This window comes from Polyodon spathula, chromosome 2 (genome assembly GCF_017654505.1).
Source record: "Polyodon spathula isolate WHYD16114869_AA chromosome 2, ASM1765450v1, whole genome shotgun sequence".
Taxonomy (NCBI): domain Eukaryota; kingdom Metazoa; phylum Chordata; class Actinopteri; order Acipenseriformes; family Polyodontidae; genus Polyodon; species Polyodon spathula.
In genome coordinates, this window is record NC_054535.1 from 4373076 (window position 1) to 4400826 (window position 27751).

Sequence of the window (27751 nt, forward strand, 5' to 3'; positions counted from 1 at the left end):
AATTCTGTTCAAGTTATGCAATGCTTTAAAAGAAGTTGTCCCTAAAATATTTTTTTTTGCTTTGGAGATGTGTTGTGACAGCAGTGTTAAGAACTATACAATCTCATTTATGACACACAAAAAACATTATTAAAAAATAAAAATAAAAATGAAATGATGTGTGTAACATGTTGTGACATGGCAGAGAGAGGCCCTGCACACTGAAAAATGTGTGCTGTGTGGCTGCCTTCGAACAGCCAGAAAACAAATTGTTTAATCAGTTAATTGAGAACGTGTGGAATGTGGCCAGGTGGTCATTGATTTATTGAAGTCAATTTGCACTGGCCACACCCTGTAAAAGGGAACAAAGGAAATATTTGTTGAGAAGGTGATTTGGTGAAGGCAGCTGGTTCATCCAGAATAGAATAGAATAGAATAGAATAGAATAGAATAGAATAGAATAGAATAGAATGAAATTAAATACAAAGTAAAAAAACAACACCTGGATAGCTGTAGCTTTGGTGTATTTGTATGTGTTATAGTGTTTGGTTTGGTGTAGGATTTTTGTTAAACTCTTTGATTTGTTCCTGTGTTTTGATTTGTTTATTTGTGAATAAAGTGTGCCAAGGCACTTCAAACTGAAGTTCTGTGTCTGGGTTTGCTATTTCTGCTGCTGGCAGCCTTGACCGTGAGCCACTATGACACACATGTGTTTAAAATCTAGATTATATTTACTGGTTTAATGGTGTAGATGGAACCATAGAATAATGAGTGTCCAATGCACTGAATGAGAGAGGTAGGTTTTCATTTCCCAGCTGCAGAAAAAAAATGTTGATTAAACATCAAGGCTTTGAATATAGTGTAGGGATTTGCAAAAATAGCACATGATTAGATAAAGCTAAGCTGTCTTCCCAAAAAACAGCCAGATCTCACTTGGAAAAAGCTAAGGGGATAGTTTTCTGGTTGAAAATGTATTAAAAAAACTAACTTTAGTTCTCTTATATATCTCAGTAATATATCAGTGCAATTTAAACGCAAATGACAGTGCCTTAGGGTCCATTCATTTGTATTACTAAAGTAAGACATATTGAACTTAGAAGAGGTTTCTTCCAAAGCTATTAATTAGTACAAATTCCCCAAATCATATTTAAAGGTTTTTTTTTTCCCTTTTAAGACTTAACATCTACTATATCAGTTTAAAAGAGTGAACACTTGAAAGCGATTTGAAATCAGATTAGTTTTTTTCCATCAGCATAAGATCAAGCTCCAGTTAGGATTGAATCTCTTCTAGTGGCACTGATGCTGGAAGCTACCGCACATAATGAATGTCGAGTGGATAGGACGTGAGAGCGACTGCAGAAAAATATATACTGGTTAAACATGAAGGTAGTGAATATGTTATACCATCAGCACCAAATACTATATTAGAGGTTAGTTTATTAATTAATACTAAGGAGTAGGTATACTAAAGTGTTACTCCTGTCGCAACAGTCACAAACGAATTGCAAAAGAGTCATAAGTCTTGTACTAAACAAGCGCAATGCTATTTGTGACTTTTTAGGGAATGCTTTCCGGCATCAGTTTCAGTTTGCAGTTCAAGCATAGATGAATATATAATTATGGGCATTCCTGCCTAAATTTGTAAAAAGGGGTCAGAGATAGTTCAAATGAGGGTTCTCAAATATTATAATGAGATGTATGAATGTTGCAGGCAATTGCGATACTTCCAATTGCATCCATTTGTTAAGAACTTTTGAAAGCATATTTTAAACAATTGTTGTTGGCATTTCCCAGATACGCTTTTTCTCGTGGGTTGTCAGTTGTGCTCAATGCATTTTTGAGGCGAACAGCCAAATACCTGTTTTTCCCTAAAATCAGGTTGCACTTACAACCATTTCTGGTTTCCCCGACATGTTGGGCGCACATTGCCGCTAACCCCTCCAGCTCATTCTGAACATCTGTATAGGAACAGGAAAGACACCTATTCTATTAATGTGCAGGTGGTTTGTAACTGTGCACAATGACTACCTTAAATAAAAAACAGACAATATACATTTGGCTTATAGGCTACTCATGATAATATGAATTAGTGGTATAATGCAAAATTTGTTGCTGGTCCTTTGACATTTGTACTAACGAGAATTGACTGTCCTGTAAATATCATAACATGTCAATGCGGCACCATGATCTACTTTGTGTTATTTGTCTAGGCTGCCAGTTAATAATAATTTAAAAAAAGCTAAAATCATTTAGTTTCAATTGAAAATATTATTTTATTTGCATTGTACACCAATGTATGCAATGCCTACAGGCTAAAGTTAAAAGAAAGTGTGCTAGGTCTTCATTTGATTTTACTACTGTACTGTGTAAGCACAATCACCTGGAATTAATAACTATTTTTGATAGAAGTACATAACTGAACTAATCTTTTGGATGAATTCTTGAGCACACAGTATGCAGGGCAGCATGTGAACTATTGACTGGAGCAACTTTCGAGCACCCAGCATAAAGGAGGGGGTAGTGAGCTCTCTGACCAGTGGACTTTAACTGAACCCGACACAAAGGGGCTCTATAGGATCATAAATAGATTGAGGAAATGAAAGCTGGAGACAGCAGAAGGAAGTCATAATTAGATAATGTATTTATCCCATGCAGGGTGAGACAACCCATTGCCCAACACAACGGAAGACAAATATAGGGGTAATGTATAGGTCTTTATGTGAAAGTCCTATAAGAACTGGCAACTTACAGAAAAAACTTTGAATTGCTTTCCAATTTGGTTCCCGAATTGGTTTCTGAGTCTAACATGGCTTCATAAGAGAAGATAGCTTTAAGCTTTATACTTCGTGACTGCAAGAAGATTCTGTACCGTGCAATAAATGAAAGTCAAAGAAAGCTCTCTGTTCAGGACAGAGGAGAAAGAGACGTCTGCGACTCAGTTTATCTACGCGTCGATAAAAGAACCATTCCCGGCTCGGATACAAGCTTCTGTTTCCTGTCGTAACCACAGCATAACAAGACTCTGTCTGCCTTCGAGATGAAGCTTTCAAGGAAAGAAGAAAATACACAGGCTATGTTTGAAACCACCATTTGGGGTATGAAGATAAAGGGGCCCAACATGGATTTGAAGATTTGTGGAAACTAAGCGAAAATGTAACTACAATGGAAGATTTGTCCTGCAGACTTTTGGGTTCTTTTTCAAGGAACCATTTGAGTATAATTCCCTTACCTTTCCCTTGTGGAACTAGAGTCATTAATTGTAATTACAACACATAGAAATTGATCAAATAGTTATCTTAAATTGCAGTTTTAATGCGCGTATGAAAAACCTCAGAGTTTGTTAAAAAGTAACTAAGCTGCTTAACTCATATTGTCAAATGAAGTGCTTATTTGAAATTATACTTGTGTAATTACTTTAAACAATAGTAGTCCAGTCTTAGCTGTGATATGTTTTTGGAAGAATTGTAATTGAACATATTTTGCATTTAAATGACAAATGCTTGGGTTCAACTAGAGCTATATTGCCTTGAGCGGTAGACACAGGGCCACAGTCTGTGTAGTTGAGCTGAGGGAACTTTCAAAAGTCACTTCATCACCAGCTAGCAGAGCCACACAGCTGAGATTGAGACAGAAGAGTGACTGTACTGTGTTAGAATGAAATGCTGAACCTATACTGAATGTAAGGAAAACAATAGGATTCCACTTATACTGTACTTTAAGTGATTATTGAGGAACGCCATATATGGAAGCATATACATTCAAGGAATAAGTGTTTAATTGTGCTGTATTGATATGTATGTGAACTGTTACCAAATGATGATTTCTTTCTGTACCATTAGTATTATTATCTAATAAACTGCTACTCTATTTTAACCTGCCTTCTTGTGGTTGAGGGTGTTTTGCGTGTTCATTGTAATTCCTCAATCTTATACGTGTCATTAAATAAAATGATTATGATGAGCTCTTAATTAACGTGAGTGAATATTCCGATTATTTAACAGATAACTAATAGATTGTCTGTGTTCAGTCGATGATCTAAGATGGTAATGGTCATATAGTATTCATTCAAGTTGATTAAAGCACATTAATTTGAACCATTGTAATTATTCAAATTAATTAATTGTTTAAATTAATTATTAAACAAACTAACGTAATTAGCCCCACAACTGTATGCTGCACAGACGTACTGTACAGATGTATATTTTTGTTATTAATGTAACATGTAGCCTACCCACAATACATTTGTGTTATTTCAGCGCAATGATTTACACATTTAAAATACACTGAGCACACTATGTGTGTGCGATTTTATTGTATTGTTTAGCGAGGGGCTACTGTATGATTATGAAAAGCTTTTTTATAGAAACATTTTTTATTTTAGGGTGAAGGTGGGGCCCCACTATAGAATCTGAGGGAATTGGGATTACTGCCTTTCATTTCTATCTAGCTATCAATCTATCTACCTACCTACCTACCTACCTATCTATCTATCTATCAACTTGTTTTGCCTGGCGGAGTGAGAGCGGTGTGGAGTGGTGGTGTGTGCATGAGCGATGCTGGCAGGTTTGTCGGTCTTTTCCTTTTGTTTGTTTTTATATTGTTTTGCATTTCTTGTTTAAAGTGTACTGGTGAACAGTTCTATGTGCTGAGCAGGATGGCTGGCGCAGGAGGGAGGCCGCCTCCAAACTTTTCTTTTGAAAGGTTAACCCGCTGACACGGAGTTAAAGTTTCCGCCAAGGGTTTTATCCCTTTGGAGGAATGTGTGCTCGCTATTGGGGAGGTAGTCTGTTGTGACAATGTAAAATCAGTTTCTCGCATGATCTGGTCGATTTGTAGTTTTTTTAGGTAAAGTTGAGCTAGTATCTATGGTTGTGAATAACACTTTTCCCCCAGTAATTCCTTTAGCTGTCCCCGCTAGGAAAATCACCCTCTCTAATGTTCTCCTGTTCCTGAAAAATGAAGTGATAGAGAGGGAGCTGGCTAGATATGGGCACCTCATATCTGGGCTAAAGAAAATCCCTTTAGGCTGCAAGTCACCACATTTCAAACATGTTATTTTATTCAGAAGGCAGGTTTTTATGATTTAAAAAAAAACACTGATGAAGATCTAACATTACGCTTAAGTTTAAGGTGGATGGCAGTGATTATGTCATTTATGCAACCGATTCAATGAAGTGTTTCAGATGTAGGATTGAAGGTCACATTGTGAAAAACTGTCCCGCGAGAGTAGGGAGTGGGATGGGAGTAAGGGAGACGAGACTGCTGATAAGCAGAAGCCAGGACCGGCCACCTTGACTAGCTTTAATATCGGTTGCCTTAACATTAATGGCTGTAGAAATGTTATTAAAAGAGCCACATTATTTGAATTTATCTTGCAGAAAAGTCTGCATGTTATGTTTTTGCAGGAGACTCACATAGATGGAGAAAATGAGGCTGATTGGGAAAAGAATTGGAAAGGGGATGTTTTTTTCAGTAATGGAACCAATGTGAGTGCTGGGGTTGGCATTTTGTTTTCTGAGGGGTTTAAACTGAGCTCTGTAATTGTCTGTGACGTCATACAAGGACACCTACTGAGAGTCCAGGTGGTTATTGGTTAAGCTAGAGTGTTTGTTTTTATTAATGTCTATGCACCTACTGACAGCAGGGAGAGAACAAGCTTCTTCCAGAGGCTTGGAGATATTTTTGTCGAATGTAAAACAGAAGAGGTGTTAGTTTTAGGCAGAGATTTTAATTGCACAGTTAATAGCAGATTTGATCAGAATCACATTGAGCCACACCCCCAGTCTGCCAGGGAACTGGTTAGGATTGAAAACTATATAGAACTAGATAATCTGTGGAGAAACCTTAATGCAAAGGATAGGCAATATACTTTGGTCAAAACACAAGGTATTGATCTTTCCAGGGCCAGACAGGATCAGTTTTATACTGTTAAACATAATTGAAATATTTTTACATCTTGTTTTATCACCTCCACAAGACTGTCAAATCAGTTTAGTTTCTGTTAGTGTGTTGCTCCCCTCTCTGAGACTACAAAGTGCATACTGTACTGGCATTTTAATACTGCTTTAATTAATGACAAGCATTTTAGAAAAGTTTTTCTTTTTTTGGGAGAGATGGAGGTGTAAAAAAAGAGACGTCTCCTCATTGTGGCAATGGTGGGATGTAGGGAAGTGTCACAAAGACGGCCGGAGTGGGTGGCGTCAGACCAGAGCCAGGAAATAAACAACAAGAGAGATGGATTTTTGATTTTCAGCATTTAACCGAGACTCTACTGCTAATCAATCATTCAACTGGAGTCAGTACAACTGCACGTGAACTAATAAAGTGCAATTCCCCGTGCTCACATATTATTACATTTTACTTGCACGTGACGTGCTGTGCAGTCCTCGTGCCTAAATACAAATATACATTTTAAACACTTGTGTTACACAGACCCATTTATATCCTGTGTACCAATGATTATACACCAACATTAACACACAACATATAACATAAAATACACACGGGGCGGGAACTTTGCCACATATACCCCCCCCCCCCCCCCCCCCCCTTTTGCAAAGCACACATGGCCTCAATGGCCACCTCCCCCTTCCCCCTTAAAATCCCTAAAGTCTCACTCAAAGTCCTGGGCCAAGAACAGGGACTTTAAGGGGTTGATGGGCAGCAATGTTGCCAGTAGCCACACTGCTTCTGGCCATGCTGTCAGCAGACGTGCTGACAGTGGGGTGAATCTCTCCTCCCGTTGTACCACTGGCAGCGGAAATGCTGCCAATGGTGCGGCTATCAGCAGATGTGTTGACAGCTCCCAGACAGACTCCTTCAGCCGGGGCAAGTCCAGCAGCGGAAAAGCTGCTGGGGTTGGTGGTATCCAGACCTCCCCCAAGATCTCCGGCAGCGAAACTGCTGCGGGGGAAGGAAGTCTTCTGACCTCTCCCCCCTTTATTGCTGACAGCTCCCTCTGGGGGGACTCCAGCCCCCAGAACTCCTGCAGCAAAATTGCTGCGGGGAAAGGTGGTCTCCTGACCTCTCCTCCCTTTTTCATAGCCCTGTGGCCAAGCAGAGCCGACTGCGACCCCTGGCGAAGCAGTTTGAGCGACCCCAGGTGATGCGGAGCGGCTGGCAAACCCAGGTGAAGCAGTTCCAGCGACCCCAGATGCGGAGCGGCTGGCAACCCCAGGCGATGCCAGGCAGGCATCCATGGGCGAAGCGTGGCCGGCATCCTTGGGCGAAGTGAGGCAGGCATCCTTGGGCGAAGCGAGGCAGGGAGTCAGGACAAGCTGGGGTGAGGGTGTTGGCCCTCTTCTTGGCCATTGTGGCCAGGCGGTTCTTCCCCATGCTTCCCTCAGCAACCTATGCAAGGGCTGCTGAGAATCGCCAGCATCTAGTCCTGGTCTTTCTGGTGAAGGGAGAGGCAGCTCCAGCTCCTCTCCTCGTGATGGTCGGGAAGTGATACCAGCAGGCATTCATTCTCTGCTGGTGGGAGAAGTGATACCAGCAGGCATTCATCCTCTGCTGGTGGGGGAAGTGATACCAGCAGGTATTCATCCTCTGCTGGTGGAAAGGGACAGAGCAGGTATTCACCCTCTGCTGGTGAACAGGAACCAGCAGGCATTCACCCTCTGCTGGTGGACAGGGACCCAGCAGGCATTCACCCTCTGCTGGTGTAGGAGGCAGAGGCTCCTGCTGCTCTGCTCCTGGTGGTGAAGTTGGCGGAGGCAGAGGCAGCTCCTGCTGCTCTGCTCCTGGTGGTGAAGTTGGCGGAGGCAGAGGCAGCTCCTGTTGCTCTGCTCCTGCCGATGGAGGTGGCGGAGGCGTGTAGTCTCCTGGCCGCGTTGGTGTTAGCGGCGTGTAGTCTCCTATCGGCGGAGGTGGGAGCTGCGTGTATCTACCCTTATTACAGGGGACTGATGCAGCTCTCCCTTACTTGCAGGGGACTGGTGCGGCTCTCTCTCACTTGCAGGGGAAGGTGATGGAGGCAGAGGAAGCACCTGGTCCTCTTCTCCAGGTGGTGACGGTAGGGGAAGTGATCCCAGCAGGCACTCACCCTATGCTGGTGGAGATGGGAACAGCTCCCTCTCGGGCTTTGGATCCCTGCGGTCCCCCCAGCTGGGTGCTGGAGACCTTGCTACCTGTTCTATTTATAGCTGCCTCCAGGTAGCAGAGGACCAACTCCACACCTTTCTCCAAGGAGTTTGGGGTGTGTTCCCTCTCATATGCCTCCCATCGCTCCCTGTCCATCAGCCACAGGACCCGGATGGCTATGGGCATGGATTGTGTCTCCAGCCCAGCATTGTCCTGGATCCTGTCCCTCCGCCTGACGGCATCTTCTGACATTTTTTTTTTGTTTTTGTTTTTGTTTTTGTTTTTGTTTTTTGTTTTTTCTTTGTAAACAAGAAATTGCTGTTCCTGCTCTGGTCTGCGTCTAGGGGGCGCTGGTAATCCACTTCTAACACTACGTGTCACAAAGATGGCCAGAGTGGGTGGCGTCAGACCAGAGCCAGGAAATAAACAACAAGAGAGATGGATTTTGGTGGAGCTGAGTGAATGGTTTCGCTCAGCATTTAATGAGTGAACAGACAGACAGAAAATAAACAGTTGTATTAAAGAAAAAACACAGGACACGGCACTGGTAGCCAAAATAAACAGACAAACAAAATGGACTATACAGACAAAACACGGTGAGCTTCTTTTTAACGATTATTATTATTATTCTCTTTACCTTTGTCTCCAATCCCATTCTCCACTCACCGAACACACAACCCAGAGTATGTGAAAACATGTTGCTTTTATGCAGCTGTACCGAGACTTGATTGCTAATCATTCAATTGGAGTCAGTACAATTGCATGTTAATTAATAAAGTGCAATTCCCCGTGCTCATATATTATTACTTTTTACTTGCACGTGAAGTGCTGTGCAATCCTTGTGCCTAAATACAAGTATACATTTTAAACACTTGTGTTACACAGACCCGTTTATATCCCGTGTACCAATGACTATACACTAACATTAACACACAACATATAACAGAAAATACACAAAGGGGCAGGCACTTTGCCATAGGAAGGCACAGACTCGATCTTTCTGTCAGCAATATACTAGAAACGTCACAAAGAGCTTAAATAAGACCACGAGAGAGCTGGAGGTGGAGATCCAACAGCTCCAGAGAGCTTTGGAGTCCAGCCCAAATGAAAGGCTGATTGAGGGCCTAAAATATAAAAAAGCGGCAGAGGACGCTGGTGAGATCGTGTTTCCAGAGCTTAGTGAAGATGGATGCACCCACTTACTATTTCTTTGGGCTGGAGAGAAAGAGTGCACAGAGCAAAGTTATTCATTGCCTGAGGACAGTGGCTGGGCAGGAGCTCAAGGAGCACGCAGAGATCCGGAAGCTGGCTATGGGTTTTTATTAGGACCTGTCTAAAGCAGAGGTGGTGGAGGAAATGGGGGAATCACAGCGTTTCTTGCAGGGAGTCCCTCAGCTGCCTGAAGAGGAAGCCAATGGTCTAGAAAGCCCTCTGACATTGACTGAACTCTCTGATGCCCTCCAGGGGCTGAACAACAGAGAGTCACCTAGACTTGATGGCCTCCCAGTGGAGTTTTATAAAAAAAAAAATCTGGTCTCTGCTGGGAGAGGACTTGTTGGGGGTTTTCAGGGAGAGTGTGCAGGAGAAAGTTCTGCCTCAGAGCTGCAGAAGAGCGGTTATCACTCTCCTCTCTAAAAAGGGAGATTTGTGTAATATTAAAAACTGGAGACCTGTTTCGTTGCTCTGTGTCGACTATAAAATCCTTTCCAGAGCCCTCGCAAACTGCCTCAGGACTGTGATAGGGTGGGTGGTACAAGGAGACCAAACATAGTGCATTTGAGACAGATCCATTTTCGATAATATCTTTCTACTTTGAGATATACTAGCAGCCTCCAAGCTTTTTGGTTTCAATACAGGTGTCATGTCGTTGGATCAGGAAAAGGCCTTCGATCATGTAGATCACCTCTACCTGTGGAGGGCACTAAACGCTTTTGGGTTTGGGACTGCTTTCTTAGAGAAGGTTCAACTGCTCTATGGTGATGTTTCTGGTCTATTGAAAATGGTGGCTTAAGCGCCCCTTTTCCCCGTTCAGAGAGGTATTAGGCAAAGATGTTCCATGTCTGGTATGCTCTATGCTTTAGCAATAGAGTCTCTTATGAATGAGCTGAGAAGGGTATTGACTGGACTGTCCATTCCTCACTGTCCTGGTAAACCAATGAAGATCACAGCCTATGCAGATAACACTGCTGTATTCATCTATCTATCTATATTAGGGGAGTAAATAGTTTAGAGTTTATTAAGAAGCAGCTGACTGCAAATACTGGCTACTCAGTGTTTTTTTTTTGTTTTTCTTATTAGTTCCTACCTTTGTCACGTGGCATCATTGTCATTGGATAGTCACCTCCCAGTGTTCAACATGCTTTTGGTCACGTGACTTGTCTGTTTCTACTGAGGTTTGATCTAGCATGGAGGAGGTGGGGCTCAGACATGCTAGCTAAATGTTAGGAAATGCAATAAAATTCGGGCTGAAAGCGTTTCTCAGTTTGATTGAGATACACGAATGGATTAACAGGTATCAACTGCATTTACGGATAGAAAGAAAGCTGCTGTAAAATACCTATTTATAGACATATATGCAATACTTTATAGAAAATATTTATTTTAAAATGCTCAGAGCCCTTGCAGCTATGCACTTCCCCCAAGATGGCCGACTTCCAGTTCTCCTGCTGTCGAGCCCTCACTGTAGATGGAGCCGACAGCAATCTAGTTTGATCCTGGAACGAGATGAGTTTGAATTTTACACACTGATTGCTGGACTGCTACATGTCCACTGTGGATTGACATGTAGCATAAAAAGAGAAGAGGGTACAAGTACAGACTCATTGAACAAATGTCATTACTAAAATAGTGCCCTGTTATATTTCATTATATCTTGAGTAATACAATTTAAAAGCATTCTTAAATATGTAAATGAGTGATGTTCTTGTTACTTGAAGTTTGACTGCTTGAAGTAATATAACAAAGCTCTCGGCATCACTGAAAATCCTGTTGAGCTGAGAAATTCCAGATCGCTTAATGTCCTTCCTGCTATATCAATACGTTCTGTATAGTGAAAGACCACCATCAGCTGATGCAATGGTGTGATTTCCGTTTTTACTATTGCAATTTTATTAATTATCGAGCAAGATAGCGGGCATATTACAGCGCACACTGATTTTATTGTGCCACACTATGGTAATCAGAATGATTATGTGATTAGTTGGTAATGCGTGATAATGTATTTAAATGAGGCACCCTGCTCTGAATAATGAAAAATGTATTCATCGTATTTAGTTAAGGGAGATAATCGTAGTATGCACCTTAAAGTGAGCGATAGTTAGCTCGTTCAGAAACCAGACTCTAACCTCTGATAGGAGGACTATTTAAACCTATTTTTCTGGGCTGAAATTTATCTGGCATCACGGAGCACTGAAAATGACCTGTAAATAACAGGTTATATTACATGTCAATAAATGTCAATTGATGTTATAATTTCTTAGATGTTATTTTATAGTTCATTACATTGGTACAAATAGAGTGGTTAAATAAAACACTGGACCAAACAAGGTATTATAATTGAAAACAGCCTCCTTCACTATAATTTCTAACTCCTCTGCGTGCAGTTTTAGTTTGAGTTGCCTCTTTCTGTCCTCTGTGGATTTATACTGCACGTTAGGCTCATTATTTAATGTGCATGTTACAGTTAAATTTAGTGCCCTTTCGTAAATGAAACCCCATGTGTTCTTTTTATCACACTTTTCTGCCTATGCAGAAGGGAACCAACACCTTTATATAAGACTTTCTGTTTTCTACATGTTAACCACTACCTTATCCATGTGCATGCATTTCCTTGAATATCTACTGTATTCAGTTTGAGAATTAATCTTTCACGCAGGAGATCTAAATAAACTATGTCATATGCTTTGCAATTATCAATTATCGATGTTGCATCCTCAGAAAAATAAAGCAGGTTAGTTAGACACGATCTCCCTTTCCTAAAACCATGTTGACTGTCTCCCAGGATACTGTTACCTATATGTAATTTTCCATTTTTATAGTTTCCATAAGTTTAGATATAATAGAAGTCAGGCTTAGTGGGCTGTAGTTACATGGTTCGGTTTTGTCTCCCTTTTTGTGGATCAGAATTACGTTTGCAATTCTCCAGTCTGTACAACCCCTGTGTCAAGAGACTGTTGCATTATCTTGGTTAGCGGTTTGTAAATAACTTGTTTAATGTCTTTGTGTACTATTGGGGTGATCTCATCCAGCCCAGGGGATTTGTTTATTTTAAGAGCTCCTAGTCCCTTTAACACTTCTGCCTCTGTTATGCTAAAGTTATTTAAAACTGGATAGGAACAGGTCAACATGTGGGGCATGTTGCCCATATCCTCCTTTGTAAAAACTTGTGAAAAGTAATCATATTTGCTATTTTTTCTCTTTGTCTATGATTTTGCCATTTGTATCTCTTAGACATTTTACCTCCTCTTTGAATGTTTTCTTGCATTTATAATATCAGAAAAAACTTTTTGGAATTGGTTTTAGCCCCCTTAGCAAATGCCCCCCGAGGCTGCTGGAGCTGCAGGTCCCGTAAGGTGCTCTTCTTCTCTTCGTATGCACTGGATCTGGAGAGATGCCTGGCTCAACAGAAGATTTTGATCCGCGCGAAAGCAATGTGCTTGGTTCCGGGAAATGCAGAACCTGTCGATCTGGGACTGAGACACCCGCCCCTCCCTCATTGCTTGCCTCAGGAGATGTTTCTTCTTCATCCTTGTCAGTAACACAGGGTTCAGGACCCACGTTGCTACGGGAAGGGGGTGGAGCCTGAGGCAGTTGTTTTTTTGGAGGCCCCTCCTGAGCACCCTCAGTGACTGTGACCAGAAACGGCCCATCAGTGGTGGGCTGGAGGCCGATTTCCTGGTTCTTTTGTTCCAGGTGAGGGGATCTACCTCAATGGCACTACCTTTTTGTGCCCTTGCAAGTTCTTTCCCTCCCTCCTGTCCCTTAGTGGGGGTCACTTGCATGGGCTCCACGTTGTCAGTGGAGCCCAAGCCTGCCTCGGGAGGTCTTTCTTCCACCCCCTCCTCGTCAACACAGGGTTCAAGGCCCACGTTGCCACTGGAAGGGGGTGGAGCCCGAGGCAGTTGCTCTTTTGGGGGCCCCTCCTGCGCCCCCTCAGCATCCTCCACTGTGGCCGGCTCCTCGGCGGTAAGTTCAGGGCCAGTTTCTGGGACCTCTTGTGCACATGGGGAGGGTATCTTACTCTAGGACACTATCTACCTCTGCCCTCCCAGGTTCTTACCCTCCCCCCTCTGTCACTGGGGGCCTCTTCCATGGGCTCTAAGTCCTCGGTGGAGCCCGAACCTTCACTTTTTCTCCCTCCGCGGCATTACAAGGCCCAGGACCTTTGTCGCATGTAGTAGGGAGAAGCAGAGGCTTTTGTGACTTTTGTTTTGGGGGGCCCTCCTTTGTCCCCCATCCAATGACTCCCACTGCAAGACCGGTCTTTTTGCACTTGTATGCACATGTGGGAAGATGAACTTGAGCTGCTTCTTTCCCCTGATGATACTGGAAACAGCCACTTGCCATGTCACAGCAGGAGGTATCTCGTCCCTGGTAGCGCAATGCCCCTCTCCCTGGAGGGGTGAGGTGTTTGGTTTTGTGGGCGGGTTTGCTGCCCTGCCTGGCAGGGGGCTCCAGCGAGGGAGTTTCTTTTTCAGGGACCCCCCCTGACCCTTCACTAGATGGTGCTATGGTGGGTTTATTGCCCCCTGCTTGTCTCCCCAATGGACTTTACTGTCTTCTTTTTCCTTTGGGGTTTTAGCCCTTCAGTCGCTTTCTCCCCCTGCCCACTATCACATCGTGCAGAGGGTCCGGCCACTTCAAGGGCCCCCTTTCCTTCTCCCTTTCCCCCCTTTGATGTTGTTGAGAGGGGAGCAGGTGTCATTGGACCCCCCCTCTGTCGGTCTATTTGAGGACCCTGGGGTGGAGGTGGACTCATATGTTTTTGCGCTCTGCTTATGTTTGGGGCACCTCTTTTTCTGGTGTCCCAGCTCTTTGCAGTGGTAGCACTGCACTTCCTCCGAGGAGAAAAATATGACATAGTTGGTCTGCTCAAAGGGGACCACAAAGCTGCCTTCCACCACTTCCTGCCCCACCAGGTGGATGGTAACCTGACGGCGGAAGACAGCACATGGCGGAGGGACTGGTCCTTGCACCCTAGGGGGATGGGGTGGAAGGCTGTTTTCAGCTCCCCTAAGGCTTGCAAGTGGGGCTTTAGCAGGGCATCCTGAAGAAAAAGAGGGACATTCGACTGAATGACCCTGCTGCCCAGTCCTGCGAGGGTTCAATGGGGACAAACATGCCCCCAGTGGTAAGATCCCTCTCGACAGTGATGTTGGCGGTGGCCTCAGACTTCAGGAAGAACACTGCCTTCCCGTACATCTTTCAAGCCGCCACAATGGCAGATGGTCCCACCACCTTTGACATTGCCTTGACAAAGGCGTCTGTCGAAAGGGGATCCTTTAGGGTACATCTGACCCCATGCCTGTGTTGGTTGCAGCCACCTGTGCCCACTTCTTGGGGGCCTGTGGAGCTTGTCCAGTCATTTTTATTTTATTTTTTTCTAATGTGTTTATTTATTTATTATTTATTTTTAATAAACAAACTAATATCACACTCACACAGACACAAACACACCCCTACACTGCAAAAATCTCCAACACAGGGGCACACAAAAACACAGGATGAAAACCACCTACACTTTAAAAGTGCAGGGGCACACAAAAACACAAGACAACGCAACCTACAGTTCAATAGTGCAGGGACACACACACAGATACATAACAAAAACCACCTGCACTTTAAAAGTGCAGGGCACACACAAACACAAGACAAACAGTTATTATTATTATTTTTATTTTTTTGCCTGTTTTGTTTGTTTTTTTTTCCCTTTTTTAGTTTTTGTTTTTGGTGGTTTTTTCTTAAAAAGGAAACAAAATAAATCCAAGTTTAAAACTAGCATAATTTTAAACTGAAAAATAAATAAAAACTCTGCTTTTTGTGATAATGATGTGATCCACCTAACCGGTAATATCTTTTATCTGGAAGTGTGATACTGTCTACAGTGTCACAAACCTCAATGTTTTTGATGCACCTGTTGATCATTTCTATTCCTTGGCCCCGTAGGGTTAGTTTTAAGGCTCTGGTCAGATAACAATCCCTGAGAACATAATAAAATATTTATAAAGACACAAACACATCAAACAGCAAAGGTCTCCCAATGTGATCACCCTGTATATGAGAAACTGTTTCTTGTAGAACAGTGGTTTCCAACCTTTTTCAATGGAGGGACCACCTTGGTGTTTGGATTTTTACCACTTGCCACGCATTTTTTCACAACAGCATGTGTATGTGTATATGCATGAGTACATGTAGGAAGTAAAGTGTTTATATAAGGTACCTACAATGAGATTCCTGGGGTTGAATCTTCAATACCAGTTCGTCAAGGAATGCTGTCATTTTACCTATTGAAAGTTGCTGATGGCAAAGTTCATTTTTATTTTGTTTAAAAAAGTTATTTGTTTCAAATTGTGAATGCTTTGTAGATAAATTACATCTCAATATTGCAGGATTAAAAATTTTGTTTGACAAAACCTTATGAAAAATAATGCACTGGGGCCTGGGTCATTCTTCAATTCAGTACCTCACTTCGCTTGATGTACATACAAAAAACACACCAAAATATGAACACGAGGTAGGTGGGAAGCATTTTGAAAAATTTAAAAAATGATTGGAGAGTGTCCAAGTTATTATATACCACTTCTGGTGGGCTGTGATGTGTAAATGAAACAGTTGAAATCGATCATTCACACTACGGTACAGTTCACAAGTCAAGCAACAAACATAGCCTCTTTCTGTTTCATATTAACTTCTGTTACTGTATACAGCTAACATCTTCAAAATCCTATAATTTAGAAATAATCCTATATCCCTGGTAACACTGTAGCACATTATTTTATATTGTTGAAAATTAAAAGTGCTAAAACTGTGGTTTTAATGGTTTTTTTTTTTGTTTGTTTTAATTTAACAGTCAACACAAGCAGTAGAAAGAGCATGGATTAGAAAGATGTTCATTTATGTGAATGCTAGATATTAATGCTATCTAAAAAAAGTATGTAATAAGACAAATGTCCTTTTATGATGTGAAACAGTTATTGAGTTAGCTTGTTTCACATAAAAACAGCTGTTTCAGTTAATGGCGGCTTTAAAGGTGATGCTTAGTATTGTATCAAAGGGAGCTGTGTAATATTAATTTATAAACACACCCGTAATAAAAGAACACAGATAAAGGGGAGAAATGCAGACTGCAACATGTTTAAAGAAAAGTGTTTTTCAGTGAGATTCTCCCCCAGGACCAGCATATTTAAAAAAAAAAATGTTTGGCTGTAGTTGACTCTCTTCCTCTAAAAATCTTTTTTTTTTTACAGTAGCATCTTGGTGTCAATTTTTTCAGAACACTCTGGGGGACATTATAAAGTACTTCAGAAAGCATATAAATGTTTAGCTTTTTTCAACACAATATGTAGTTTTCTTAATTATTTTTTTAAAAACGTTAAGTATTTTTGTATTAATATATATTCTGTTTAGGTACACATATAAAAACATGTTATTCTATGCCTGACAGACGTTACAATACTTCCTCAAAGTTTTGTTGAAAAATATTAATGTTTGGGCAAATTACAAGACATTATTTCACCTGAGTGATTGCAATGACATAATACACATTTATTCACAAGGTCTTTATAAGCAATAATAACTGTGGTTTATGTTTGGTTCGTCCAGTCAGCTGTTTGCTTGGGAATGAGGGTCTCAGCGATTGGACGGTGTGTATGTAAATGTACCCCTGTGTGTGTGTGAGCCAATGCGGCTCAATGGGGGGCGGGCGACTATGTAGGAGCTGCCTGTGAACGACTCGGGATTGTGTTGTGGAGTGTTCATGTTGTTGTTGCATTTTCTGAAAGATCAAATATTAAACGTCACTTTTAAGAGCCAAAAATAATTCCTAGTAGCGTCTTCATTCCTGCCGCTGAGAACCCACTACATTCCATTGCCACAGTATTTAGAAATGTTGTAAAAATTCATATATTAAAAAAACATGAGACAGAATAAATGTTATATTATAAGTCAAATACATCGGGTTTACAGTGTTTCCATGTTTTTTTCTAACCTGTAAACAAGTTCTTGTGTCATGTTTTGTTTCTCTATGCTGCTGAAAATGTATCAGTCTCATTAAAAAACAAGCATGCAAAGAAATTCAATTCCTTCCCTATCCAATGACCTACATTAACAAGTTATGTTATGGAGGCCCAGTAAGTCAAAGAAGCATTATTTTTTCTATTGTGACACCTCAGTATAATCGTCTTTATACGATCACAAGCTGTTTGTTTTGTTGCTTAGAACTGCATAACTGAACTTATTTCAAATTATTGCACAGAAATACCAGCATATTAACATTCTAGAGCTCAATCTGGAGCGACAGGGTGTAAGGATGTGACCACTACAGCTGAACAGCCTCTCCTAAGGCACAGTTGTGGCTGGGATGCACACATATTTTCTTGCCAAGTTTGATAACAAAGGCATTTCTGCTGCATGCTCCTTCCAACGGGACAATGGGTTCTCATCAGCATTGAGACAGGGTAAAGCTCAGTAATGTGATGTCTCATTCTTTACCTTGGATTCTGGGGTGAAGTCTTTTTGACTGCTACCTTGAGTTTGCAGGCATTTACTGGTGATCTGCTTCAGCAATCCAAGCAGACTTGTCTTTCTCTGTTGTGAAGCTGCAGATGTTGCTATGAATGTAATACTTCCTTCTTCTGCCTGCTCATTTGCACCAGATAGAGTACAAGGGATAGACACAATCAGAACTGTGCCCATGAGCTTAATAGCTTACTCTTGAGGCATTTGACTGTGGCATCCAAGTTGTTGCAAAAGTAGTCCCTAAATCAAGGATCTAAAAAGCAGGAGATGTTCACTTTCCTGGCTTCACTACCTGAATACCTGGCAACAAAGGCTCAGTTTATTTCTTTAGTTTTTTTTTTCATACACAACGCTCACATCTGAATAATTTGGCATTAAATGCCATGTGTTCCTGTTTGAAACCAGGACTGCACACAGTTTGCTGCTGTTTCAGGAATCGTGAAGACCATGGGGTAGGTTGACCCCCATCTTGTTACCCTTTTCTTTCAAATCCCTTCTCCTTTTACAACTATGCCTGAATGCTTGAACAAGGCACCGGAACACTCTAATGGCAGCATTCACCTTTTGTATTTTTGAAGCCTTTCCAGGTGGCAGGTTTAGTTGTGCCAAAAAAAGCCTAGCTGACAAACCTGGACGTGCTCTCCAAATGCCTCTTTTCATGTTTGATGCATGCTGTTGTTATTGCAGCAACTCTCTTCTTCTCAATGTTCCATTTATCTAGCTTGTTTTGAAAACAGTGAGTAAGTAAGATTTGCAAAAAACTGACTTTTGCTGTCCGGTCAGTGACTCTGACCGAACGCTCTGCAAATTCCCTTAAAACCAGATGTCCGGTTTTCGACCGGACAGTTGGCAACCCTAGTCTGAGGAAAGAATATTATCTATTACAAAGTTAATTTAGTAACTTTATTTTACCCTGTGCATGCTTTGCATAAAACAAAGGAATTGATGGCTGTTAGGTGCAGTATAGATTGTGGCGAACCTCGATTCCAGCAAGGGCTTCTCACAGGCAGCTATCGGACACAAACCTAGGTCCTTCTGCTTTGAAGCATAGCGCCGATATTGCTGTACAAAAGAGATTGCTCTCTTGCAGGAGGTGGAATCTGGCTTATGTCTTCATAATTGATTACATCACCTACCAGCCCTGATCCATAACCTCATGCATGCTACAATATTGTAGGTTATATTCAAAATAAAAACACATATTGTAAATGCAGTCAAAATGACTGCTGTGGCGGTTCTAGGTGGGCTGGATTATAACTTCCTTATTTTCGTGATCCTGCCTTTCAGCCGCCGTCAGTGTATTTAACGCATATGTTTAGGAAAAGTCATAAACGGACAACCGCATAACTTTGACATAAAAATTTGAAAACCTCAAAACGCTGAATTGACTGCGATGGCGGTTCTGATGTTAAAACACTGGGCTGATTGTCTAGCTTTACTTGTATTGTTTTTATTAGTTAAATCCTTTACATTTGGAAATGGTCTCATATTAGAAAAGTGTTAAGGGATAGATTTTCTTTTCCCCATTAGCTACACTGGTACCTCAGCAGAGTGTATTTTACAACAAAAAAGAAAAATGCACAAGTTGCCCTCTCTTACTAGACACAACTGTTTTGGGACATTTTCAACAGAGATGTAGAATTACATTGTAAGTGCTGTTCAGACTAAATTTAACAGAATTACTTACTTTGTAACTGCAGCTTAACCAAAAAAAGCAGTAAAAACAGTTTAGCAGTAGCCTGTAATAGAATCACATTCTAACTACAGATTAACACTAGACTGCAATAAAATAACATAGCAATTTCAGTTTTACACCAGACTGTAATAATCATTGTAACTGCAGTTTAACACCATAATGTAGTAAAACTCCACTGGATCTACAGTCTAATACCACTTTCACATACAAATGCTGCTACTGAGCCATCTTAGAGACGTTAAAAAAAATTATTTGAAATACCCATTCACACAGCACGAAAGTGTGCAATCCATGCTGGTATAATTCCTTCATAGCCCTTTCACACAGCCAAAAAGGTTAGTGTTAGTGAATGGCGTTGCAGAACTGTAGCGTACTGTAAACTTATATATGGATAATTTAAATAAACATATTTGAGGAAGCATTAGTAATATTATTTTCATATTTTCATTTAGCTGTCTGATACCAACTGCAGTGTATTAAAAGTTGTAGGCTTGTCAACCATCAAAATAAAAGTTCTACCTATTGCATATGTTAACAGCTACAAAAAATTCTTAGAAGCCTGCAGCCTCATGCCTCACAATGCACCCAGGGCGTGCGGTAAGAATTGTCTTACTGTCATGGGTTATTTCTTCCACTAACATCAGTCAAAATATACTTTGCTTTTTTTGCTTTGTCGTCCATTTCTGGTGTTTTACCTCCAATGCTGAAAACTAGATTTCAACAACTAAATCAAAACAATGCAGCACTGACTTGGTCCCACCCCCTACTAGGGTGACCAGATAGCAAGAGTGAAAAATCGGGATGCTTTCAGTTGGTGAGGAAAGAAAAAAAAAATCAACTACTGCACAACACAAGCAATGCAAGCTATGTATCTTTCTCTGTAGATAGGCTTTTTTTATTGCTTTGCCTTCCTGTATGCATTGCACTTAGGCAAAAACAAAAACTTAGAGAAATATAATATAAAGAGAGAGAATGTTCAATAAAACAAAATAAAATTAATTGACATTTCAACCTAAACCTTAGTCAACATTGCTGTATCACCAGCAGTTCTGGAGCCCAAAGAGTTTTTTTTTTTTTTTTCCTGCTATCATCCACAGTACTAGTAGTAGCAGCTCAGGTTTTAATTGGAGGAGCCCAGAGAGTTTTTGTCTCAGAGGAGACATTTCTGTTATAAACTTCTATCTGTACAGTACAGTATTACAGTATGTGGTCTGATCCCTGGTTTTAATTGGAGAAGAAACTTAAACCCTCTTGCCCCCTGCTGAAGCAATGCTTCTGAATGTGCTCTGCTATGAATGAGGTGTTGAATAATTGGAATTGCATTATTCGGTTTCACATCCGATTTCCTGAAGATTTTAAAAAGTGACCAGAAAAAAAAAAAATCCATCATAACAGTAGGAATAAATTTCAAACTTGACAGAAAGTTAAATACGAAGCCAGCAGGTTGTTGACATGTGTGGATGACGGGAGTTGGAGTTTTCCTCTGCATTTCTGCTGATTGGAAACACCTTTCAACAAGTACCAGATAAACTACTATTCCCAGAAGACAATGCACGCCTTATGCCTATTATATTGTGACACCAGTAGTGTCAGTAAAGAGAGATATATTTTAAAAGTTTCATATTATGATACCACTTCCTTTCTCTGTGTTTATATTGTAACATTCTTTGTGTCTGTGAGTGAATCAGGACTCGAGAGATCAGATGGGATTTTAAACTTGTTCAGTTTAATAATGAGCCAACTGAAAGAACAACAAACCCCTGTTTGGGCCAGGATTCATGGCAAAATAATAAAACAAAACTAATTCCAATTTTCTTCAATCAACTCCTCACTCTCTCTCACTCTCAGATATCCACTTTTCTCTCAACCACACTCACTCTATCCCTCCTCCACTCCATAGACTCACGCTCTGTTTTTTCTGACTGCTTCACGCTGCAGCTCTCTCGTTCTCCCTCATAGTTTCACAGCAACCACAGTAGATGAAGTCTGCACGCATTCTCCTCCTCCAGACTCGCCCCCCCCCACCTACTTCTAGCCTCGAGGGAGGAGGGACCCTCCTACCATATGCACACACACACACCATACGCACACATACACACACTAACACTAACGCTAATATTATTTTCCCCAGTACAGTTAAACGATTTCACTTGTATAACAGTCTGTAACAGTTAAGTATATAAAAAATAAACGATGATGGGCTACTTTTTTCTATTGGCTAGTGGAGAAAAGTTGTTTAACAGTCAAACTGGGGTAAACCTGTTTAGATTGCACTTGTAGTTCTCTTGATCTGCCCCTCCTACTATGCACTGGACTTCCCACGTAACTGGATCCCCTGCTATTGCACTATCCTTGCAATATAGCACTACTAGAATGTCATTGTAGATTGACCTTGTTGTAATCCTTAGTTGTTGCATCCTATTTCATGTTGTATTTCAGTAGTATTATTTGCACAAACTGTATTATATTTAAACATAAATTTTACATTATAACCCAATACTGCCTTGAACACTGCCAAATAAATAAATACATAATAATAATAATAATAATAATAATAATAATAATAATAAATAATATAATAAATAATAAAAGTGTTGTCAGTCCGAATACAACAATAATATTCTACTGCTATTAACCCTAACCCTAATCCCGGTGACTTTTTTTCTACCTCCCCATTTTTTACAAACATTCTCTTGATTCAGCGTTTGGATAATTGTGGGCAGCAAACTGAAATGTACACATTTTCCAAATATTTTTTTTTTTTGACTAGATGTATGAATTGAAAAAAAAAAAAATATAGCCACAGACTGATAATTAATATGGATTAAAACATGCACAGTATGTAACTAATTTGGTAATTTTATTAACCTTAAAATTAAAGAAAATGTCTCTGTAACCACACAAAACTGACATTTACTACATTTTTTAAATTACCCATTTTTTCTCTTGTACTTTTTTCAAAATAATTCTTTCAAAATAATTTATTGAAATTGTAAAAATGGTTGTAAAATACAGATTTGACTGCTTGCCTGACTACCATAGTTACACAGTGAAATACTAAGAAGTATAGACAGGACTAACTTCAGCTAGTAATATACTCAGGGGTTCACATAACTGGTGTGTAGCTACACATGTGCACCAATAACACAATGTGGAGTTCCATATGGTTTTTAAACGCAACTGGATCGGGGAGGGGTTGAACTTCACTTCCTGATTGTTTGTTTTTTTCATGTGACGTGACTGAGAGGGACATTTCATTTTTAAAGTGCGGAGACATATGAAAGGCCATCCAGGTCAAAAATGCATTATTTAGTTTGGACTTTAGTATGTGTTGTAATTCTTATTATTACAAGTACTAATTTGGCCAATCAGATCACTGAAAAATGAAATGAGAACCAATGAATTTAAAGAAAATAGTACGTGTAATAAATGATCCAATTAAAAGTCACCTTACATTTGCAATTCCCGCCCAATTCATGGCGGTACATGGACTTGGCATTGGGTAAAGTGATGGATTTTTTTTTCCTTTGATGCTAGGTGATGCAAAACATTTGGTCATAGCTGTATAAACTGTTCTTTACTAACCCAATATGTGGAATTGATTGTCAGATAAATATATAAAGTGATCTTTATATATTTAAAAGACACATGTTTATTATGTCAAACATATTTAAGTGAAAATAAATGTCATGTCTTTTTCGTGCACATTTCAAACTGGCAGATCTGACTGTACTTGCATTTAAGCTGCCGGCACTGCATTGCAAGACTTTATTCTCACGGATCTTACTACCCAAATATAATGGACATAAGAAACACACGGAATTTCAGAGCAAAAAAGGCAGGAGTAAATGCTTAGGACGAGTATTATCCTTCACAAGTAAATCCACTTGAACAGGATCGTCACAAATCTGATTTGGTATGCTGATTGTTTAGTCTGATTCAGCAGATGATGCACCTGTGCTGATTAACTTCTGGTACGCTGCAATCAGGATTAGAAGGTGTACTAACTTTAGTCCAATCAAGTGAATTAAACCAGCTTAATCCACCAGCACTAGTTAGACACATCAAGTGAATTAAACCTGCTTAATTCACTAATTAGACACATGAAGTGAATTAAATTTGGTACTCTGCAATTGACCCGTGTCTAAATACACAAAAGAAAATGGTAAACATTTAACTACTGTGTAACAGGAAAAGAAAGGCCTTCACAACCTGGTATGATTAAAAAATATTACAGTTTTCCATATAATATTATGATATTCCAGCAGTACAAATTGTTATACTTTTGCTAGATATAGCTGGGAATTGTGCAGCATGTGACTGGAACAGGAAAGTTAACATTTTTGTATTTATTTAACTTCATTAAGTTAGTCTTGCACTTTAGCTTAAGAATTGTATGCCATGTTCACTAGCAAATCTGTTTTAAAATATTCTCTTGAAAAGACTTCTCAAAGCTGATTCCCAGGAAGTGTTTGGGGATGATGAAAAATCAATTCAAGGTGCAGAGTATGTGTAACTGACATAATTCAATCACATTTCCTAGTGTTCATATTTGACAAGCCTTTATATATATATGTGTGTGTTCTAATCCAAGGCTATCATTGTAGCATGGCCAGGTCTGGGTGTAGGTGAGTAGCCAGGGTCTGGTGAGTATGAGGATGATTTCAGAGAATACTATGGAGATTAAAATGAGTTTATTTTTAATAGCAGTGCCTGTTACATTAGAAAATAGATGGTTATTTCAGCCCATATTGTGTATTATTTAACTTGGACTTTTTTCTTTTATTTGTTCATAGAAGTTTTTTTTAGGATATATTGAAACACAACTCACTCTCTACAGCATTTACTGCATAGCGCAATATTTCTTAATGCTTGTCATTTAAGGTTGAACTTGTGTTATATTACAGTACATAACAGTGATACCTGCTATTTAAGGCTTATTTTGTATAAAACATGTATTGTGCAGTAATATTTATTGATTTTAGGAGCATTTATTCATTGACTCTCAAATTGTCTATAATTTTTGTAATGTTTATGTTTAGGAAAAAAATGAATAAACCACAGGCCTACTTCACCCGGCAGTGCATACCTGCACTTTTGTATTAAGAATTTCACCCCTGAACAAAACGATGTCAGTGATGGGGCTGGATACTGTGTCTAGCAGATTTAAGCACTAAGCTTTAAAACCTCTTGCTCCACCCTATTCATTACAAGTTTAGAACCGTCTCAATAGGGAACTTGAGCAGTGACAAGTTAAGTGATAATAGCTGCCATCCCTCATCGGAAATGGAAACTTGCCAAATAGCAGGCCGCACTATTGAAAAGGTACTCTGAACTTCCTTAGGGAATTACACTGAATAACACAGACACACATGTCTATGTTTATGAGTATACTGTTGAGATCTGCTATGATACTCTGAAATTCCTCAGGGAACTACACCAATAATAGACACATGTCTATGTTTATGACTATACTGTTGAGATCTGCTATGATACTCTGAAATTCCTCAGGGAACTACACCAATAATAGACACACGTCTGCACTTATGACTATGCTGTTGAGATCTGCTATAATACTTTGAAATTCCTCAGAGAACTACACCAATAACACTCACATGTCTATGTTCATGACTATGCTGTTGAGATCTGCTATGATACTCTGAAATTCCTCAGGGAACTACACCAATAACACACACGTCTGCATTTATGACTATACTGTTGAGATCTGTTATGATTCTCTGAAATTCCTCAGGGAACTACACCACTAACACTCACATGTCTGCATTTATGACTATACTGTTGAGATCTGCTATGATACTCTGAAATTCCTCAGGGAACTACATCAATAACAGACACATGTCTGCATTTATGACTATACTGTTGAGATCTGCTATGATTCTCTGAAATTCCTCAGGGAACTACTCCAATAACACACACGTCTGCACTTATGACTATACTGTTGAGATCTGTTATGATTCTCTGAAATTCCTCAGGGAACTACTCCAATAACACACACGTCTACGTTTATGACTATGCTGTTGAGATCTGCTATGATATTCAAGTGTACAGTTGTTAATTACTAATAAGTCCTGTGACTCATAGAGCAAATTATTAAACCATGTATTATGTTCTGATGCATACTGCACTGTAACGTGTTGTGCAAGAAGCAGAAAACAAGAGAGACGATTGGTTCTTTCTATGCTTTATTAGCACGCTATTCTCAGGACACCCACAGCTCTGTCAGCAACTTGGGATTGAGGAACAATGACACCATGACAACCAAGACACAGCATGATGGGCACAACCCTGTATTATACTCTTCAGTCCGGCCCCATCTATAAATTTGGGGCAGAGAGGAACAGTGACACCATGACAACCAAAACAGCAGTATGACTGGCATAGCCCCATCCTATACACTTCGCTCTGTAAATCAGAGGCCGAGCCTCTACACACCATTGGTCCTCGGTAGCAAAACTCGGACCAATGTGAGCACACACAGACAGGACACATCACAGGGGAGACACAAAGGTGCACAAGCAGGCTAGAATCACAGAGACAGAGGAAAACAGAGAGGGGCGGGAAATACACAACGGGAAGCACAGTAGAAACAACGGGAATGCAGGGAGGGAAACACCAATGCACAGATCGTTGCATTATCATGTTTTGCTTACAGCAAATTAAAGTGCAGGTTTAATTTACCATGCTTTCATCTTCAGTAAACAGTAATCCATGGCTTATCTGCCCGTCACATATCTGTTCTAGACGTTTATCCGCCATGATCAACCTCTTCAGCAGTGTTAGTTTATTATTGAACAGAGAAGATTAGTTCAGAGATTGTAGATCCTACCAAAGTCTTCATACACTGTGTTGTATGTGCTCCATTTGCTGCCATTGCTGGTAGTATTATATGAACTGTTCAGTGTGTTGATATGTAAATAAATCATTTCACCTCCAGGGTTGTATCAACTTCCGTCTCGCTCTCCTGCCTGTCACTTAGCAGTGAATGCACGCACCCACACGGCAGACGGCTACTCTATCACAAGCATTTATATCTTGTATCTTTCGAAACAAGGGATTTAGGGGAATGCCATAATAAAAGCTGAATCTCAAAATAAGAAGTGTGTGAATATAGTAATTGTTACAGCTGTGTGTAATGGTATTTAAAACAGGATTCATTCATCCCACTTTTTACATATCCACCCTTACTCTGGTCCCACTGCAGCCAGATGTGATGGATAACTATACTATAATTCTTTATAATTATATACAGTGTATATAGTTATATAGAGGTAGGTGGTGCACAATGCACAAGCTATTTTGATCCTGCTTAGGCCACATTTGAAATAAGTTTGATGGTTTTAATCAACAATATAGTCCACAAAGCATAACCATCATACAGTTCAGTACAAAACACACCGCTTACAGTTACTGCCTGCTGTTTTGTATGAATTTCCAATCATCTTCATCATAAAGCAGTTTTGCTCTGTTATTTTCATTTGACATTGGACTATATATCAATAGGAATGCCAGCTGTACAGGCAGGGAGTAAACCATACCTCAGCCATGAACATGTGTGTATAACATTATCATAGAGAACACTGGGCTTTACTTTATTTTCCACCAGATGAAAATTTAGTGACAAGCATATTGTTAGTGATAAGATATTGTTGGTTAAATAAATGTTTTTTTCTTGCTGCTTGACCCAAATAAATAATACTTATTAGTCACTCTTCCAATGTGTAATATTACATCGATTATTGCTTAACATTTCAGGTGATTACAGGGACTTCAAAGGATTTTGATATGTTCATTTTAAACACGCTGGGGTGCAAACTTTGCGTAAATGCAACTAAAATAACTAAATATCAAGTCTCAAGCAAGCCCTACCTTTGTCTTACAAAGCACAGGTTTTAAGCGCAGCTGTGATTTTCACACGTCTAAGAGATAAACTTGCTTTATGTATACAAATAGTTGATATTTTATTATTAGTTTTGCAGCATAAATAATGAAATCTAAGCATATGCATGCCAGCCACAGCAATCCAGTTGTGGTAAAAATGATAAATGGTAACAGGCTTGTTACCTCCCTTATTGAAAATCCTGAAGGTGAAACTCTTTAGTGGATCATTGAATTGGGTAACTAGGAAATAATGCTGCACTGGATAAATAACTATGGGACCTGATACCCATCGTTCACCTTGTACTTAAACAGGCCCTAATTTTGCCATCTATAGGGATTCAACCAGTATCCTGAGACCAG